This window comes from Zosterops lateralis, assembly GCF_965231275.1.
Source record: "Zosterops lateralis genome assembly, chromosome: 35".
In the NCBI taxonomy this organism is placed as follows: domain Eukaryota; kingdom Metazoa; phylum Chordata; class Aves; order Passeriformes; family Zosteropidae; genus Zosterops; species Zosterops lateralis.
The window spans coordinates 478,041-497,658 of record NC_139795.1 but is presented as its reverse complement, the minus strand read 5'-3'; the positions used below and the strand labels follow the sequence as shown (position 1 = coordinate 497,658).

The window sequence follows — 19,618 nt, the reverse complement described above, 5'->3', positions numbered from 1 at the left end:
TTGACGTGTTGGTACCGGGTAAGGAGTTTCGAGTTCCCGCCTTCGTCTAACGAGTGAGTGAGCAGGATCCCTGAACAGCCCGCCCTTAGGACTTGCCCCTGAGCGTTGGCACCGGACCCTTCCTTCCAATTCACAAAGGTGAAATCGAGTGCCATTAGCCCAACAATCACCCAACTGCCTTTTTAGAGGGCAATCCATTATCGGCCCGGTTTCTGGTGCTGTTAAGCACCATTCACACTTCGCGGGAGGATTCTCCCCCAGGAGCGCCCCTGGAAGGGCCCCCTTGGCCCAGCACATGGCTAGGCTCAGGACCATCAGGATTCCCCACCGAAAAACCCCTCTGCCTTGCCCATCGCCCATATGGGAACATACGGCGGGGTAAACCATCTTCTCGACAGCAAGGGTTTGCTTCAGGGGCCCGTGTGGTCCTGATGGCAAACCTTCTCTTATAGGTTGCCCACCGGGATAATTTGATTGTATCTCCTCGGCAAGGTACCTTGATGGTCCTCCGGCACTCAATTGCTAAGGGTTCTGCTTTAGCGTCCAATTTTCCCTTTATTCCCTTTTTGAAAATCTGATACCACTCAGGAGAATCTAATTCCAAAAGTCCGGCCTGAGTGGCAAGTACTAAGAGGCGGTCTGTGTTAACCTGCTCCTCGATTAGACAGTTAGTGCACAAACCTTTAGGTCGACTCCCTCTCCAACAATGGGTGACCCAAACCTGTTTACAGTACACGCATTCAAAGTGAATGAAAGGAAAGCACTCACAACCTGGGGTATTACAACTTATCTGGTCGGTCATCTAGGTTGACGCCTGAGTTTGATTTTGAGCTCTCCAGGAGGGGTGGTGACCTTCCAGTCCGAGGCTTTTGGGTCCTCGATCTTTTTCACCCTTGATGAATGAGTCCAACCCTTCTCAGCGGTTCGAACTGCGGTGTCAGTCGTGAGTAGTACCAGGAACGGTCCTTCCCACTGCGGGGCGAGAGGAATCTCTTTCCAAGTCCTGATTAACACTTTATCTCCGGGCCGAATCTGATGAATCGCAAATCCGAGAGGGGCACTTTGGGGGATGAGTCCACGCCTTCTGAGCTCCTGTAAATTTTTGTTTACAGTGATGAGATAAGGTTGTAACTGCACATCCTCGACTCGGGGATGTCCCACAGGCATTCCGTGTTTGTATGGCATCCCATACAACATTTCAAAGGGGGACAGTCCCGTATCAGAATGAGGCATGGTTCTTATGTTCAACAAAGCAAGGGGAAGGCATTTTACCCAACACATCTTAGTTTCCAGCATGAGTTTTGCCAACTGAGTTTTTAAGGTCTGATTCATTCTTTCTACTTGCCCTGAACTTTGAGGGTGCCAGGGGGTGTGATATTGCCATCTGATTCCCAAGGCCTCGGTTAATTGTTTTATGATTTTCGAGGTAAAATGAGTCCCTTGATCTGAATCTATGCAATCCACGATTCCGTACCTGGGGACTATTTCCTCTAATAATACTTTGGAAACCGTTTGAGCCGTGGCTTTTGCCCTTGGGTACGCCTCTACCCAATGTGTCAATTTGTCCACAATAACCAATAAGTACCTATATCTCCCGACCTTTGGTAATTCAGTGAAATCCACCTGGGTCCTTTCAAACGGCCGGTATGAAAGAGGATGACCTCCCCAAGCCGCTTGTCTGGATCTGGATCGATTCACTTTCTGGCAAGTCACGCACCCCTGTACCTCTTGTTTTGCCAACTCAAAGATCCCCTTGCACCCAAAGAATTTCAGAAACTGGTCAGCCAATGCCCGTGTTCCCCAGTGGGTCTGTTCGTGCAGGCGTCTCAGGATCCCTCTGGCCACACCTTTCGGGACCAATTCCCTTCCATCCGGCAATTTCCATTTTCCCATCTCCAATGCCCCTCCCATCTCCTTAAATCCTTCAATGTCCCTTTCAGAGGGACATATTTGGATTCCGGAGTTTTCCTCCCCAATCACCTCGGGGATTCTTACTGTGAGTAATGCTGCCCTTTTTGCCTCTTGGTCAGCCAGGTTATTCCCACGCGTCTGAAATTGCAATCCGATCTGATGCCCTTTCACATGCACCACCGCAATCTCTTTTGGTTCCCTGATTGCCTCCAAGATTTGTCGAATCATTTCACCGTGGACCAAACCTTTTCCTTTTGTGTTTATCAAGCCCCTTTCTTCCCAAATTTTCCCAAAAGTGTGAACCACCCCAAACGCATACCGAGAATCAGTGAATATGGTCCCCTTCTTTCCCTTTAACCCTTTTAGAGCTCTCAGGAGAGCATAAAGCTCACAAGCCTGGGCCGACCATTCGGGTCTCAGAGGACCCGATTGCACCACTCTTCCTGTTCTGCCATCCACCACTGCGTATCCTGATTTTCTTTTCCCCTCGACTACTCTTGCCGACCCATCCACAAACCATTTCTCTCCCCCCTCCAATTCCTGATCCTCCAAATCTGATCTTACTTTTGTCTGAAGTTCCACGATCTCAGCACAATCATGCAACAGTTCCTCGGAGGGGTCTCCAAACATGAACTGTGCAGGGTTTTGTGCCGAGGTGGTTTTCAACTCCAATCCTGGGGAGCTGATTAGGATGGCTTCATATTTCAGAAGCCTGGAATCGGTCAGCCACTTTTCCGCTTTTTGTTGCAGAATGTTTCTCACATTGTGAGGGGTGTAAACTACCAGAGAGGCTCCGAAGGTAATCTTTCTCGCCTCTTCCACCAGGAGTGCCACTGCAACTATAGCCTGCAAACACGTAGGCCAACCTCGACTCACAGGATCCAGGATTTTTGATAAAAATCCTATGGGTTTCTTTTTGCTGGCCCATTCCTGAGTCAGGACTCCCTGTGCAGTTTGCCCACTAACATCTACAAACAACTGGAATTCTTTATTCACATCTGGAAGGGTCAGTACTGGGGCTGTCATGAGAACCTCTTTTTAATTTTTGAAAATCTAATTCATCCTGTTCGGTCCACTTCACCCTGTCGGTGTTTAATCTTTCGTACAGAAATTTTACCTTTTCACTGAAACCCTCAATCCACTGCCTGCAGTATCCCAGGAGCCCTAATAATTGGCGTATTTGCCTTTTAGTTTTTGGCGCGGGCAATGCTATAATTCCCGCGACTCTCTCAGGGTCCAATTTCTTTTTCCCTTGGGACAGCCAATGCCCCAGGTACTTCACTTCGGGCTCCGTGAACTGCAGTTTGGATTTTGAAACTTTCAGACCCTTAGCTCCAATAAAGTTTAACAGTTCCACTGTACATTCCCTCACCCGCTCCTCTGAAGATCCTGCTATTAGCAGATCATCCACATACTGCAACAATTGCGTCCCTGCCTTTGGGGTAAACTGAGTCAAGAGGTGCTCCAGGGCCTGCCCGAATAGATTAGGGGATTCTACAAATCCTTGCGGAAGCACCGTCCATCTCAACTGCTGTTTTCTGTTGGTATCGGGGTCCTCCCACTGAAAAGCAAAGTAATCCCTGCTTTTCTCATCCAAAGGGCAAGTCCAAAATGCATCCTTCAGGTCAATCACACTATACCACACATCCTCAGGCGTGAGCCGATTCAACAAAGTATACGGATTGGCCACTACCGGAAACCTAGTCCTGGTTCGGGTATTCACTGCTCTCAAATCCTGAACTAACCGATAGCTTCCATCTGCCTTCTTTACAGCCAGTATAGGGGTGTTATGGGGGGACATGCATGGCTCTATTGTTCCTCCCCTCAAGAGGTCATCGATAACCTGCTTCAATCCCTTTCTCCCTTCCAGGGGAATGGGATACTGTTTGACCCGTATAGGGTCCTCGGGGCTCTCGATTATAATATGAATAGGGTCTATTTCTAGCTTCCCCACCTCCCCTTTAGAGTGCCATACCTCTGGATTGATGTCTGCCTCATCCTTCTCAGTGAGTTTAAACATTTTCACTACAAGATCGGAACTTATTACAACTATGCTAATTCCAAGAGCGATGATCATATCTCTCCCTAGCAAGTTGTAATCAGCTTCCTCTACCAACAACAAATTCCCTAGGCAGACTTTATTTTCTGATTCAATCTCCACGCTTTCTATCACAGGTACTCTAAAGGGATCCCCTTTTGCACCCACCACCACAACTTTCTCCTTACCGACCGTGCACCCTATTGGTAGATTTTGTAAAGTGCTCCTTTCTGCCCCGGTATCCACCAGAAAAACGGTTTCTTGACGCTGGGGACCTACTTTCAGTTTTACCAGGGGCTCGTTAGATGTCCTGGTCCCCAAGGTGAAGAGCCCCTGACACCCCTAATCTTCCTGAAACACTTTTCCATCTTTCATTCTCTTTTTGCAGTCCCTCCGAAGGTGTCCTACCCTTTTGCAATAGTAGCACTCGGGCAGTTCCCTTCTCGTGTCTGGGGCTGCTTTTCGGGGGCCTTGAGACTTTCGGGGTAAGGTTTTATATTTCCCCGAAGCCTGTTCCTGTCTCTGGACCTCCTTCACCGCAGCTACCAAAACCTTAGCTTGTACTTTCTGTTTTTCATCCTCCCTCCTCATGTATATTTTCTGGGCTTCCCGCAACAATTCCTGCAAGCTTTTGTCCTGCCAACCCTCTATCTTTTCCAATTTTCTCCGAATGTCCTCCCATGACTTTGCCACAAACTGAGTTTTGAGCAGAACTTCCCCCACAGGGGAATTAGGGTCCGTCCCAGAATATATCTGTAGACTTCGCCTTAATCGCTCGATCCATTCAGAGGGGGACTCCTCTTTCCCTTGACATTCATTGAAAGCCTTGCTAATATTCTGACCCCTTGGGACAGCTTCCCGGATGCCCTGAATTATGATGTTCCTTAGATCTACCATGCTCCTTCTCCCGTCCTCTGTTTGTGCATTCCAGTTTGGGCTAGAGCTGGGCCACTTTCGATCCCCAGGTGTCCCCTGTGGGTTCCTCCGGTCCCAGTCTCTGATACCCGCCTGTTTTATCATCTCTCTTTCCTCACTGTTGAATAAAGACCTCAGGATTGCCATCAGGTCCTCATATGTATAAATGCTGCTCCCTAGGAACTCATCCAACCTGTCCGCCACACCAAAAGGATCATCCAACAATCGCCCCATTTCCTTTTTGAACGCTCTTACGTCTCCCGTGTTGAGAGGCACATTCACAAATCCAATGACCCCTGGGGCCGTTGGTACTTCCCTTAATGGAAGTAAACTGTGTCCCACATTCTCATTCTCTCCCCATTCATCACTCATCCTCCTTGCTTTCAATCGGGTTCTGCTAGCAGGGGGAGAACTGGTAGCAGTGGGTTGTCTCCCTCTCCCGGACTGCGGGGGCGGGACTGCCGCCTGTGCAGCAGAGGGGGGTCTCTCCTCCGCTCGGAGCAACCCTGGTTGCGGCGGAAAAGGTGACCGAGAGTGCCCCCAAGCTGGCGCAGACGGGATCTCAGAGGGGGCTCCCGTGGTCATGGCATCTATCGGCGGGGGCGCCGCCGACGGACCCAGGCCAGACGGGAGAGGCAGGAGCGGGGGTGGCAGTGAGGGAGCTGCCAGTGGGGACAATGGAGGGGAGGCATGACTCCCCACCTGAGATGCCTGTGCCCCCAAAAGCTGGTTTGGAGGATCGGAGGGGCCTGTGGGCACCACTTGCTCTGGAGAGGGTGGGGAATTCAGCCCAATATAGGGAGGTGGGAGGTGATCTAGGGGCTCCCAGGGCTCGGTCCCGGTTCCGGGCCGCCCTTTCTGTTTTATCGGGAACAAACCAGCTCGGGTGTTTAGCCAAAGCCGGGCGTATTCCCTTTCCTCGGGGTCCGAGGGGCTCTTGTTTTTCACATAGCGATTTAACTTACTACATGTCCAGCTTTCAAATGATCCCATTACTGGCCACGTGAGGTGATCCCCCAATTTCTCTCCACCCCACACATCCATGCAATAGTAAATCATTCTTTCCTTAGATTTTTCTTTCCTCTGTGGACAATCTCCCCAATGCTCCAACATCCACCCCAAGGGACTATTTCGAGGGATTTTCATGGTTCCCTTTCCTTTACCAGAAGGGGGTTTTCTGAGGTCTTTTTCTGGGGCTTACTCTTTCTCTGTCCCATGTTTCGCGAATTTCCTTACCAAATCTTCGAAATTCCCTGCAAGTCGACTTTTCTGCCTGTGCGTTGTGTCTTTGGTTGTTTCTCAGTGGATGGGGCTTTTTCGATCACTCCCCCTCCAGCGAGCTGTGCCGAGGGTTCCTGATCGGTTCTCAATCCTTTCGGATTTTCTTTGGACCCTTACCTTGGTCCGCTGGCAAAAAGGGTTTACCAATTCCCGAGCTCAACAGGACGTACCCTTCCCCTTTTTGCCCACTCCGTGATCGGTCCCTGAGACTTCCCTCGTCCCGGTTTTGACGAGTGATGTAAGAGAGTTTCACACGAAATCGCTTCCTTCGCGGCCGACCGCTCCCCTCGCGGGAAAAGACGGAAATGCGACCTTGAAGTCCACACTCGCTTCGTGATCAGATCACGTCTCACACACTCGCCCGATCACCCGCTCAACCAGCAGTACTTACAGCTCCTTTTCCTGCGTGGATGTCTTCGTGCACTTAGACGTTTTACGAGCAATTGCAAGTCGACTTTTCCAAAGGCCCTTTGCCTTCCTGAGCTCTCTTTGCCCCTGGATCCGTTCTTTCCCCTGTCCTATTTTTGTGGTTTTCTCACTCCTAAATTTGGTTCGGAGGTTCGGGTGGAGCCGCGGGGGTCTCCTCACTCACCAGGCCGCCGAAATCAGCGGGGGTACCCTCCTGGATCGCAGGTCCCCGCAGCTTCCTCCGAATCCGAGTCACGGCACCAAATCTGTTATAAATGCAAAGGCAAATTTCAGGTTAATAAATGACAATTTATTAACAACAGAATATTGAGCACCTGAAAAAGAGAAAAACCACAATAATAGGAAATTGTCAGCGCGCGCTGGGTGGATAGAGGTCCGCACCGATGTACCAGACGCCCTAGTCCACGCCGGTGCAGTTTTCAGTCCACCGTTTTATAGGAATTTTCTGCCCTTAGGCAGTTCAGGTGTCCAAGGTGGGTTGAATAGTCCGGATTTCTTTTCGATGGCCCTCCCGGATCTCATCAAGTCTAGTTGTCTCATTCCGGGAAGGCTCCTTTCTTATGTCAATTCCAAGAGTCTGTCTTATGTTGATTTCATTCCGCTTGTGGCACCAGAAGGTTGATGAAATTGGCATCGTCGTCAGGAAGGAATTTCTCCTTGCCTTGGCAAGGAAGTGATTCTTATCAGGGTTGGCCAGTGTCTTTTGTCTAAGTTGATGATCTTCGTCCTGTCTTTTGCAACTGAGATTAGCAGGCTGAGAGAGAACGGTTACCCTTCTACTGGATTTTACAATTTTACTTTAGCTTTGTTTCATTATACATCGAATTATTATTTTATACACGAATTTTTACCCTATTTTTATCACAGGACAGATGGACATGGAGAAGGGGGCCATGGCAGTTTATGGGGACGGGGGGGACACAGGCACAGATGGAGATATGGGGGCCAGGGATGGAAACATGGTGGGGAGACAGCCATGGGTGAGGACATGATGGGACATGGCCAGTGACATGTGGGGACATGGCCATGGCTGGTGCCATGGGGGGAACTTGCAGGGGCTGTGGAGGATGCTGGATTTGAGGGAGTTGAGGGTTCCTGGGAGGGCCTTGGGGCTTGCTGAGGGCTTTGGGGACCCCAGGCCCAGCGGCTCTGGCTGTGCTGGGAGACCCTGGTGTGACTCGAGGCCGGAGTTCTTCTGCCCAGCTGCTCCCGGCACCGTCCCCAAGAGTGGCCGCCCCCCCCAGGGCTGACGCCATCCGGGGTGTGGCTGTGGCTGTAGCACGAAGCACCTGCACAGCACAGATGGAAGTTGTGTCCATGGGCAGGGACAAGGAACAGGGAGAGGTCTCCTGTATGATTTCCAAAGGTGTTTATTCCCCGGAGGGTCGGGTACAGAAAAAGGGGGCAGAACCTGGGCTGGCAGAGGCTTATAAGTGGGGGAGGTCTTGGGAGAGGACACAGTTTCCAAGCAATAAGGGTTACATGGAGGAGGAACATAAAGCAGGAGTACAATACATAGACCAGTGAAAGAACACAAGGGGAGGGAACAGCCCAAACTAACCACTAGGGCGTGGAGGGTTGGGGGATTGAAAGGGAACAGTCTGGAAGAAGGGTCAGGGTTAGGGAAGGATTGACAATTCTGTAGGAGGAGGGCAAGGCAGGTCTAGGGAAGATAGACAACCAGGGCAAAACCAACAATACAAGGGGAAAAGAGACAATCCATTAGGGATAAAAAATACTATAACAGTACAAAATAGGTGGGGTTATAGAACCGACCATTGAAACTGAGCTGCAGTTGAAAACACAATAAAAACATTCCGCAACACTGGTGGAGGTTCTGGGGCAGCTGCTCAAGGAGCCCCTGACCTGGACCAGCAGCCCGGAGTGCAGGAAGAGCTTTGTGCGCTGCTCCAACTCCATCCCCCATGAGAGGATCAGCGTTGGATGATCCCCAGTGACCCCATGGGGCAGAGGTCTGGTGATCCGTGGTCCTGGTGATCCATGGTGGGAAGACACCTGGCTCTGGAGGATCCACATTTTCCTGTTTCCCCATGGGCACCTGGTTGAATGCAGGGGCAGGAACATCCATCGGGACACAGACGGACAATGGGAATTCCTTTGGGAGAGTGGATTTGTTGACTTTCTACACTAGAAAAATCTATCAGTTCTATCTTCTGGTGGCATCAAGAAATACTGGATGGTCTTGTAGGTCTTTTCCAGCCTCTATGGGATTCCATGATTGTGATTTCCTATTGCCCAAGGGCATCTTCTGCAGTCAAATGGTGATGAACTGGGGCAAAGAGCAAGATTTTGGAGGCAGTGGGGTGGAAACCCCTCCAAAAAAGGTTCTTCCACACAAACACATGGATCTTCAGCTGACATGGATGCAGAAAATCTTTTCTTTTGCCCTTGTTTTTCTTTTCATTTCTCTTCATCTCTTTAAAATATCCAGCACTGGGCTAAAAATAAAGACATTGAACTAAGACATTGGGAGGGGATGGGAAGACATAGACATGACGAGACATAGACACAGAGAGTGACATGTGGACACGTGAACATGAAGGGAGATGTGGCCATTCATGGGGACATGAGGGAACATGGGCACAGATGGAGATGTGGAGTACAATGACAGGGATGGGAATGTAGTGGGGAGACAGCCATGGATGAGGACATGGTGGGACATGGCCAGTGACATGTGGGGAACTTGCAGCGTCTGTTGGTTTGAGGGAGTTGAGGGTTCCTGGGAGGGACTTGGGGCTTGCTGAGGGCTTTGGGGCCCTCACACCCAGCAGCTCTGGCTGTGCTGGGAGATCCTGGCAGAGGTTCTGGGGCAGGTGCTCAAGGACCCCCTGACCTGGACCCCCATCTGGGCATTGGGCTCCTGGAAAGGAATGAATGTCCTTCTCCCCAGGAGGGAAATCCTAGCAGCCCTGGGGTGTTGGGGGCAGCTGAGAGGCAACAAAGGGAGGGGAAAGTTGGACACAGCTGTCTCTCTCCAAAACTGCACCCCAAAAATCCCAATAACTCAGGAATTCCTCCTAGAAAAAAGCTGCCAGGAGCTGCCTGAATTGAAGTAAAGGGGGGATGGACCCCCAGATTGAGTTGGGAGGGGACTGTGGGTTAGGGGAACAATGGGAGAGGGGAGGAAAGGTGGGTCTGGGATGGATAAAAGGTGGTTCCATGGGAGGTCCCTTTGTGTGCCCATCATTCAATCCCTAGGGCGAATCCCTGGGGTTCTGGTGGGGGATGGATCCACACTGGGGGGGGGGGCGGGTCCCAAGCCCCCTGCCCGTCCCCCACTCAACAACTGGTGCTGGTGTGCTGGTGGCCGTCGGGCAGAGCAGGATGGGAAAGGGGGACCTGGGGGGGCACGGAGGATGAGCGGGAGTAAGAGGAGGGAGAGAGGAGGAGGAGCAGGAAAAGGAGAAGCAAACCCAGGAACAGGAACAGGAGGAGTGGGGATAAGAGGTGGAGCAGGAGAAGGAAGAGGAGCAGCAGAAGCATTAGTGAGGGCATCAGCCCGGGACACGTTGTGTTTTCGGGATCCTCCAGGCAGAGCAAACCCGAGGATTTACTGGCTCTGAGAGGCCCTCACAGAGGGACATTGTTGGTCACAGCCCATGGTGGCCCAGGAGAGCTCAAAGGGTCTCCTTTGGGACCACTATTGATAGGGTCACAGGAGAGTGGGCTTCAGTCATAACAATGTTTCATCCTGGCCACAGTTTGTCTCTAAATGTGTGAGAATAGGAATGTTGTGATACTTAGGCAAGAGGAATATTTTCCAAGGCTGGTCATAAGGAAAACAGTAGCCTGTTAGCAATTCCTGGGAGCAGACAGTATTTCTGACAAGCTTGGAAAAAGCTGAGCCCAGGTGCTGTTTCCAAGGACAAGACCTAACGAGCATTTCTCAGATCACACTGCAGCCTGGAAAGGAGGAGGGGGGAATGCACCCCCACTCTGGGATCTCAGGGGTGCCTGTGGCATGGGGTGATGCTGGCCTGATGCCAGGCACCTACCAAAGCCACTCCGGTACGGGGGTGCCCCTCGCAGCAACACAGGGGACCGAAAATGGAACTGAGGGGTCCTGGGTGGGGGCAAGGACAGGGAGAGATCCCTCAGCAAACTCCAGCATCGGCACAACAGATGCAGCCTGGCCACAGGGAGGGAATTTGTTACCAACAAAACCACAGCAGCACAAGGAGAAGGGAAAGAAATCTCTCCAACACCTTCCCCTCACCCAACAGGGATCACCAGGACCACGGATCACCAGGGTTCTGCCCAATGGGGTCACTGGGGATCATCCAACGCCGATCCTCCCATGGGGGATGGAGCTGGAGCAGCGCACGAAGCTCTTCCTGCACTCGGGGCTCTCGCAGGGCTTCCCTTAGCGGTGCCTCTGTTTGTGTTGAGTCAAGATAGAGCTACTGGAGAAGCTCTTCCCACACTCAGGACACTCATAGGGCCTCCCCCTGATGTGGATTCACTGGTGCCTGACAAGGTGGGAGTTGCGGTTAAAGCCCTTCCCACATTCCAGCACCTGTAGGGCCTTCCCTGGTGTGGATTGTTTGGTATCAGGTCAGGCTGGAGCTCAGGCTGAAGCTCTTCCCACATTCCCCACATTCACAGGGTCACTCCGCAGTGTGAATCCTCTGGTGCTTAATGAGGTCAGAGTTATTGCTGAAGCTCTTCCCACATTCCACACACTCACAGGGCCATTCCCGTTTGCCATTGTGGATCTTCTGGTGGCTGATGAGGTGGGACCTCTGTCTGAAGCTGTTCCCACATTCCCCACACTCATAGGGCCGTCCACCAGTGTGGATCACCTGGTGGCTGTCAAGGCCAGACTTCTGGCTAAAGCTCTTCCCACATTCCAGGCACTCTAAGGGCTTTCCCCCAGTGTGGATCACCTGGTGCTGAGACAGGTTGGAGCTGTGGCTGAAGCTCTTCCAACATTCCAAGCACATGTGAGGCTTCTCCCCTCCATGAGGCTTCACCAGCTCTGAGCTCTGGCTGGATCTCCGGCCGCCCTCCTGGCACAGGGCGGGTCTTTCCTCCTCGCAGCTCCCTGGGCTGGGTTTGCAGCCCCTCCTCCTGCAGGATCTCCGGGGCATTTCCTCCTTCTCCATCTGGCCAAAGCTTGGGAATGACAAATCCTGGTTTGGGGGAAAAAACAAGGGGTGAGCCCCTTGAGATGGGGGTTTCTACTGCCCAAGTCCATCTCAGCAAGTCACCGGGCATTCTGTGTCCATTAAACTCTTCAAACTACCAAGATTCAGCTCAAAAAAATCCTCCCAGGAGTTCCCCCTCTCTGATCTCCACAATTTGGTGTTTTGGGGATTCCCCCTTCCCTGGGCTGATGGGGGTCCCGTGGTTCCTACTGTCCCCCCTCTCTAGGATCTCGCTTAGGGATGATCTGGTGATCCCACAGCCGCCCGCGCTCTGCCGGCAGCAACCACCTGCACCCCTCCCCAGGGCCCAAGAGAAAACCCCAAGCCGTCGTGGACCCCCATGATCTGCCAAGGGGCATTTGTGGTCTGAATATCCACAACCCGCAGAAAAACCATGAGGAACCCCCTGGGATGTTTGGGGGGAGCTCCCCACCCACGCTCACCAGCCAGCACCGAGCGCCACGCGGGGCCACCGAGGACAGCCCAGAGCTGCGGGGACAGAGGTTACAGGAGATCACCCAGCCCTGCACCAACAAGGCAGAACTCTGTAGGTTTGGGCTGTTTTGTCTCCAAAAGCAGCTCAGAGCCCAGCAGCCCCCAGGGTTCAAAGGTTAGTGGGATTTTTTCCTGGTGGAATTATTCCATGGCAGGAATTAAACCCTTTATTTAGTGGTAAGACTTTAGGATCTTCCAGATCTTTCTAACCTGAACAGTTCTGATTCTTCTGCTGTTTTTTCTCCATGCAGTAACCAAAACGAGTCAGCAGGAAAAAGCACGAGGCACAAGTGTAGCAGAAAGACACAAAGCAGGAGCCCCACAAGTGCAGGGAAAATAGACCAGGAGCATCATAACTTGGGTCAGATATCTAAAGGCACCAGCATCCCTTCAGCATCCCAGGTCTCCTTCAAGCAGTGCAACTAGGGCTCATTTGGAGCTTTCACTGCGAGCACGGACCCTTTGGAAGAAGCAGCTCCTGGAAATCACGTTTGGTGTGGAGTTCAGTTTTCCCGGTTCAGCCCCTGCACACAGGGATGAGGCTCAAACGGCCGAGCTGGGGCATGTCAGGGCTGAAAAGTCATCCTGCAAAGCCGGGGTTTGATCCTAGCAGGGCTGAAGGGGAGGAGGGAGGTGGAAGAGCAGCGGGTGTTTAACCCCGCGGCAGTGAGTGTGAACGATCGCAGAGGGAGGAATCCCGGGGGAAGAATCGCCGAAGAGAATCCCGGGAGAGGAATTCCGAGGGAGGCATCCCCGAGACAGGAATCCCAGGGTATGAATTAACTGAGTAATTAATCCCGTTTAACTGAGCCACGGAACGAAGCGCTCCGAGACATGCAAACAATGGATCCAAGAAATTCAAACCCAAATCCCCCGCCGGGATCCCAAACCACAGCCGGGATCTTATCCCACCCCACTGTCGCTTCCTCTCTCTGCACCACCCGGAGCTTTGCACCACCGCAGCCCCTCCAAAGGCCCCCAAAATCCACCCCGAACCCACAGCCCGGCTCAGGGCGCGACAGCCGCTTCCCGCAGCGCTCCCCGGGGCCGAGATCCGGGCGGGCATTAACGATCTCCGTGGCCATGGTGGGATGGCGGGAGGTCCGGCTGGTCCCGACCCCGCGGGCTGGACCCTCGGAGCCTGGGCGGGGGTCGCTGGCCCGGCCCAGCCCGGCCCCAGGCCAGGGGAGCTGCGCGGAGCCGCCCCCGCGTCCCCGGGCCCGGACGGGCAACACCGAACCTGCCGCAGCCTCTGCCGAAGGAAGCCGGGGAAAGGTTGTTCTCCTCCGGGAATGGGACCCCATCGAGGAGCCTGTGCTGGCCCCACTCCAGCCATGTTTTTCCCAAGAATCAAAAGGCTCCCAATCGAGACACCTTTAATAATAAAAAAGGCCCAACCAACCCAAAATTCGGGTTGTGCAAAGAGAGCTTTGGCCTCACTTCCCTCTATCCAATGTGCTGATTTGTGATGGAAAAAAGTCAGGTGGCATTGCAAGAATTGTGGAATTGTTGAAGTTGGACAATGTCTCCAAAGTCGTGGAGTTCAGCCCTGCCAAAGCCACCCCTGACTGTGTCCCCAGGTGCCGCATCCTCGGCTCTGTTAAATCTCCCCAGGAATGGGAACTCCCCTCATGCCCTGGGCAGCCTGGGAAGGGATGGATAACCCTTTCCATGAAGAATTTTTCCCTATTTCCTCTCTCTCTTAGGAGAAGAGCCCAGCCCCACCTGGCTCTGAGCCCCTTTGCAGGTAATTTGAGTGAGAAGGTCCCTCCTGAGCCCCCTTGTCTCCAGGCTGAGCCCCCTCAGCTGCTCCTCTTGAGTTCTCCACACCCTTCCCCAGCTCCATTCCCGTCTCTGCACATGCTCCAACATCTCAATGCCTTTCCTGGAGCTTGAAGCCCACCACTTCATTCCCAAAAAACAGGGACACTCTTTGGAAATGTGGTTATAAATGAACCTTCACGAGGAGAGGAGGGGGAATGCTCCCAAGAGCTCAAGAACTCTGATTCTCTTTCAGTTCCTTGTTTTCAGGTCATTTCCATGAGGCAGCTACTCCCTTTGGAAACCAGGATGGGCCTACATTTGTTGATGCCAGGAAAGGTACAAAACAGCCCCAAATTAAAGGAATTAAAGGTGTTAAGAGTGTGAGGCTCCATTGCTGATTGTGTGTTTAGGGAGATTTGCTCATCACCCTCTGCAGAGGGGCTGAGAGAGGACCTGTAGGTCCCTTCCAAGGACCTACAGAAGCATCCAAAATTTAGGAATTTATCACTATTTAGGAGAAAGTGGCCTGGCTAAGCTGATTTTTTTTAATTCTGCAATGAGCACCAGCCAACCCAGGGCCCCATTTCTGGCACGTCCCCCTGGTCTGACCCCTCCATTTCCATCCCCTCGTGAGACAAACATCACCCAAAGCTCTTTTTCCATCCAACAAATGGCTCTGAGGCCCTGCTGGGTAAAAGATGCTCTGTCCCTCCTGAGAGCAGGGATGGCTGCTGTGGTCAGCAGTGTGAAAGCACAGAGGGGGTGGCACAGGGGCATCCTGTGGAAGCTGCCTCAGGTGACTCCAGAGCTGCTGCAGCCGAAGGGATGCTGATCCTAGGAAAGAGCTCCTCAAAGGAGGGGATATGCTCCTTCAACGGCCAACTCTTTCCTCCCCACAGCCTGCTCCCACCTCAGCCCACCTGAGCCAGAGTGACAGGCACATCACAGCTCCTTCCACCTTCCTCTTCTCCTTCAAGGAGGCAGAGAGGCAACACAGCTCCAAGAGTGCCAAGTGAAGGGGGAATGTGGATATAGAAACTGGAAAGGGCTAGAGAAGAGGGAGGGAAGAGCAGGGGCCCTCAAAAACAGTTTCTCTCCAGTTGGGGAGAACAAGACAAACAGAATCAATGTGGGAACCTCCAGAATTCTCTACTGTCCCAGCAGAAGCCCTCACTGGCTGCTCCAGGCTGGATGGGCAGACTGGGAGAACTGGGAAGGGGCCCTGGCTCAGGGCACAGCCCCCAGGGCAGCCCCACGGCCCCCACAGCAGCTCCAAGGCTCTGCCAGCCGGGATGGAATGTGGGAGGGGGAGCAGGGAAGGGACCGGGCTGCCGGCACCAAGGGAGCATGAGGGACACTGGGGGCTTGACAAGCATTTAATAAAAAACCCAAAATTATATAGAGTACAAAACCAGCAGCAACATATTTGAAATCTGTTTCAAGAGTGTTATATCTACATATATATACAGGCTTAGTGTATAAATGTGTAGTGCAAGATAAACAGGATGAGTCCTGGAGTGGCTCCAGAAGGAGAAAGAAACCCCCAGCTCAGGCAGCCACACATCAGCTTCCACATTATCTCCTCTTCTTGCAGGTTCATCTCCTGGAGACCAGGCACTGAGGTGACCCAGAGATCAAACAGCATGAGATGTTCATGAGATCAGGCACTGAGGTGACCCTGAGGGTCAGTGCAAGGCAGACACTGTGGCTGAGGAAGGACATCCCAGGCTTTGGGAAAGGGGCAAAGCTGTGACTGCCCAGCACAGAGAAGGTGCTTTGTCCATCCCCTGTTACAGCCGAGTTTGGGGTCTGCTGCACAGTAGGGTATCAGATTTGAGCACGGCACACACCTGAGATGATTCTCAGCCAGGAAAACACACTGCATCGCCCAGGACAGGAAACCTGCAAGGAGGAGCAGAGACAATGCTGGCACACAAAAGGACACTTCCTGCCCCATCCCCTGCCCATCCCCTCATGCCCTGACATGCCCCCCCAGGCCCTGCTCGGCTTCCTGGGACTCACCAGGAGTTGAAGCTGCTGCCCCCGTCTGCGCAGCCCCACCCAGCGACTGACGTTCCCACAGAGGAGGGACAGGAACTCCTGGGAAGTGAAGAGACCAGCAGTCAGATCTGCACCCACAGCCCAGGAGCCCCCTAGGCTCCCCTCAGCCACCCCACACCCCCCAGCCCCTCACTCACCATTTCCTCATCCCTGAGCACGGCCAGGGAGGCCCCGAGCTCAGAGCACTGAGCCTGACCCTGATCCCAGGTATGCTGATCCTTCGAGAGGAAGTAGCAGATCCTTCGAGAGGAAGTAGCAGATCCCAACCCACCCAGCAGGACAGGCCAGCAGACATGGAGTGTCAGGAACAACTGGAATAATTGTTTGTCTTCCCTCTGCAGAGGGAAGAGAAGAAGGTCCAGGATTCCCCTCCACAGGCAATAGGGACCCTGCTGTGCCCCAAGGGGCTGGGCTGAGGCAGCTGCTCCTCCCTTACCTGACAGCACAGCCAAGGTCGGCACCAAAGCCAGGACCAGGATCACGAGCAGAGTCAGGACCAGGGTGACCTTGGGATGGGATCTGAACCTCTCACCTGCAGCAGTAAAGAGTCCTTGGCTGTGAGGACGGGGCTGTCCTGAGCACGCCCAGCCCTCACATCCCCCCACCCAACACCCGGGGGACACAGGAGGGATCCCCCATTCTGTGTGCCCCTCACTCAGCTGGCAGCAAGAGAAACAAGGGACAGGGGCACAGCCAGGGCCAGGGCACAGCCGGGGCCAGAAGAACTGCCCAGCGCCGGGGGCAGCCGGGGGTGTCGGTCCCGGCCCCTGCGGGGGCCCAGCAGAGCAGGAGGGCTCTTCCAGAGCCCTGGAAACAGCCACAGCCCTGCCAGCCCTGTGCACCTGTGGGGTGACACTGTCCCCTCCCTACAGCCCACGGCGCTGGCCCTGCACTCACACAGAAACTGTAGGGTTTTCTTCTGTACGTTCGCAGCTTCTGATCCATTCTGGCATTTCAGGGGCTTCTTCACACTCCCAGTACTGGAGCGGAGCTCATTCTCCACATCTTCATTCATTGCACACCCACCAGTGCCCCCTTCCTGCTTAGGACAAGTGGCTTCTTGCGCCCGAGGCAAGTGTGTAACTCTGGCTGGAGACAATGGAGCTTCTTCAGAAGGCCTTTCTTGGCCCCAGATTTGCATTTCCCAGCACAAAGCCGGCATCTCTCTGCTCGGAATAAAGAGCACCTAGCTCCTGAGGGAATAGGGTTAAAAAAGCCTTTCCGAGCTCCGACCCAGGAACAGTTTTACAACGACGGCGATGGAAGATTTAATGGCCCGTGCCAGAGATCGCGGCTGGTTCCGGCCCTGCGGTTCTCCAGGCTCAGGAAGGAGGTGCCAGCTCCGTCCTGCCCTGTCCCTGCTGCCCGGGGACGCTGCGGCAGCACCTGCGGACACAAGCGCAGCCTCCGGGAGCTCCGAGCCCGGCGGGGCGGCCGCAGCCCCGGCCCCCTCCGGCTCTGCAGCTGCTGCAGACGAGCTCCGGGCCGGGACAGGCGGTGACAGCGCCTGGGACCTGCCGAGTGCCGGCCTGGGGCGGCTGCGGATCGGGCTCGGCCTCCGAGGGGAAGAACCGGCAGCCCCGAGGAGGCGCAGGACCGTCCCCTGCAGCCCCTGTCCGGGCGGGCTGGAGCCCAGGGACACTGAGCGCTGCCACCGCCCTTTGTGTCCCTGTTTGAAACAGGAGAGGCGGGGCCTGGCAGAAAAAGCCGAACATAAGTGGCTTCATCTCCGGGAAACCGTGTGGGAAAAGGCTTTTCCTGCCTCCACCGACCCTGTGTGCCTTTCATTCCCAGAGTGCTTTCGGTTGTGAGGGGCGTTCAAATTAATCCCGTCCCATCCTAGCCCCGGGCGGGGAAATCTCCCTCTGCACCAGGGGCTGTCGGCCCGGTCCGCATGGCCGGGAACAGTCCCGGGGACAGGGCGGCCACCTCCGTCCTCCCCACAGGAACCGGGACGAGCCGGCGCTGCTCCGGCAGCGGCTCCTGCCGAGGCAGCGGCGGGAAGGAGACCGCGGGCAGCCGCTCCCGCAGCGCCCTCAGGCCACGGGCAACACGGCGCCGACACGGCACAAGGAACCCGCCGGAGCCCCCTGCCGCCCCCTCCGCCCGCAGCCAGCCCCGAGCCCCGGCAGAACCGAGCGCGGCTCCCACCTGCGCTCCAAGGCTGTCTCCAGTTGTCCCCCAGCCAGCGGTCTTGTCCCGCTGTTCCCCAGACAGGCTGGTGGCGATGTCCTCGGCCATGGCCTCAGTGGTGGCCGCGTTCTCTCAGTCATCGAGGAGATCGGCGGCCTCCTCAACCAGCCACAACCAGTTGTCCTCGAGCGCATCCAGCGCCCCCCGCCAGGTCTGACCGAGCCTCTCACATCGGCGCAGGTGACCCCCGGGGTGGCCCTGAGGGCGGCCACGGGCTGGCCCAGGGAGGTGACAGCGCGGTGTTGCAGGGAGGTGACACTGCGTTAGGCCAGGGTGTCCTGGAGGCGCCAGGTGAATCTTGTCAGGTCTGCGTGCAGTTACTCTGGGTACAGGAGCGGCCACAGGCGCCTTCGTGGTGCGGTCACAGTGGCCACCAGCTCACCCAGGGTGGCCACCACGTCCACCAGAGCCTCCAGCAGAGAGGGGGACAGCTGGAGAGGGTGGAGAGGGGACAGGGGAGGTCGCGGGGACGTTGTAGCACTTGCGGGTTCCTGGCGTGGCCCCGATGCCCTCCCAGGGTCCCCTTTGTCCCCTCCCTGGAGGGCTCAGTTGTCTCCTCTGTTCCTTTGTCATTCCCTTGCCCCCTCTGCCACCGCCTGCTGTCTCCCCGTCCCATTCTGCCACCTCCCACTGTTCTTCCCCCCCCCACCACCACCCTCGATCCCCTCCACGCCTCTGCCACCTCCTCTCTTCCTCCCACGCTCTCCTGTCCCCTCTGCCACCCCCCGTGTCCCCCTCCCCCTCCCGCGCCGGGATTGTCGCACCTCGTGCAACCTCCATGGCTGATGAGGACACGCCGGGGACGCCTTGGGGACACTCCCGGGGGGCGAACAGGCCCGGAGTGGCAGTCGCGGACAGGTGCGAATGTGGCGCTTCCAGAAGGGACAGAGCGGGATGACGTCACCACCGGACAGTCCCCACCCCCGCCTGGCAGGATACGGCCACCGCAGCCAGGGCCAGCAGCGGGGACCGTCCTCAGCCACCCCCAGGGCAGCGCGGGCCGAGCGCAGGGAGACTGCGGGGACACGGGGACACCGCACAGGTGGCACCAGGGACAGGGCAGTGCCACCAGCTCCAGCCCGGTGTTCCCTCCCACTGCCACCAGTGTTTTGGGGGGTCCCAGGTTGGAATTCCAAAGGATTTGGTGTTTCCCAGTTGAGAACGTAGACCAGGGGCTCGTGGGGAGCAATGGGGGAGGGGCTGGGAGCGTTCCGGGGGGTTCAATCAATGGAAGGGCGCGGGGGGGGCCGAGGGGGGGGATGTAGTGAGTGGGGGAGGGGGTCCCACGGGTGGGGGAGGGGCAGTGAGTGGGGTGTCCTGGCGCACTGGGGGGCGCTCATGGATCGGGGGGGTCCCAGCGCTT

General features: G+C 55.1%; 1 protein-coding gene and 2 long non-coding RNA genes across 4 annotated transcripts in view; 1 reads left to right on the top strand and 2 right to left on the bottom strand.

The window, feature by feature from the left end:
• Nucleotides 1–19,618, top strand: part of LOC310921489 (uncharacterized protein) — a 58,319-nt gene that overhangs the window by 12,868 nt on the left and 25,833 nt on the right. The window lies entirely within an intron of this gene.
• LOC310921498 lies at nt 15,447–16,303 on the bottom strand. The gene is made up of 3 exons (XR_014592145.1): nt 16,200–16,303; nt 16,024–16,101; nt 15,447–15,903 (listed from the first exon to the last, which is right to left on the bottom strand). It is a non-coding gene; the product is annotated as an uncharacterized lncRNA (long non-coding RNA).
• Nucleotides 16,302–18,391, bottom strand: LOC310921499. 2 transcript variants are annotated; one of them, XR_014592146.1, is made up of 4 exons: nt 18,214–18,391; nt 16,960–17,151; nt 16,499–16,594; nt 16,302–16,397 (listed from the first exon to the last, which is right to left on the bottom strand). It is a non-coding gene; the product is annotated as an uncharacterized lncRNA (long non-coding RNA). The 2 variants fall into 2 exon arrangements; XR_014592147.1 differs by lacking the exon at nt 18,214–18,391 and having other exon boundaries at nt 16,960–17,368.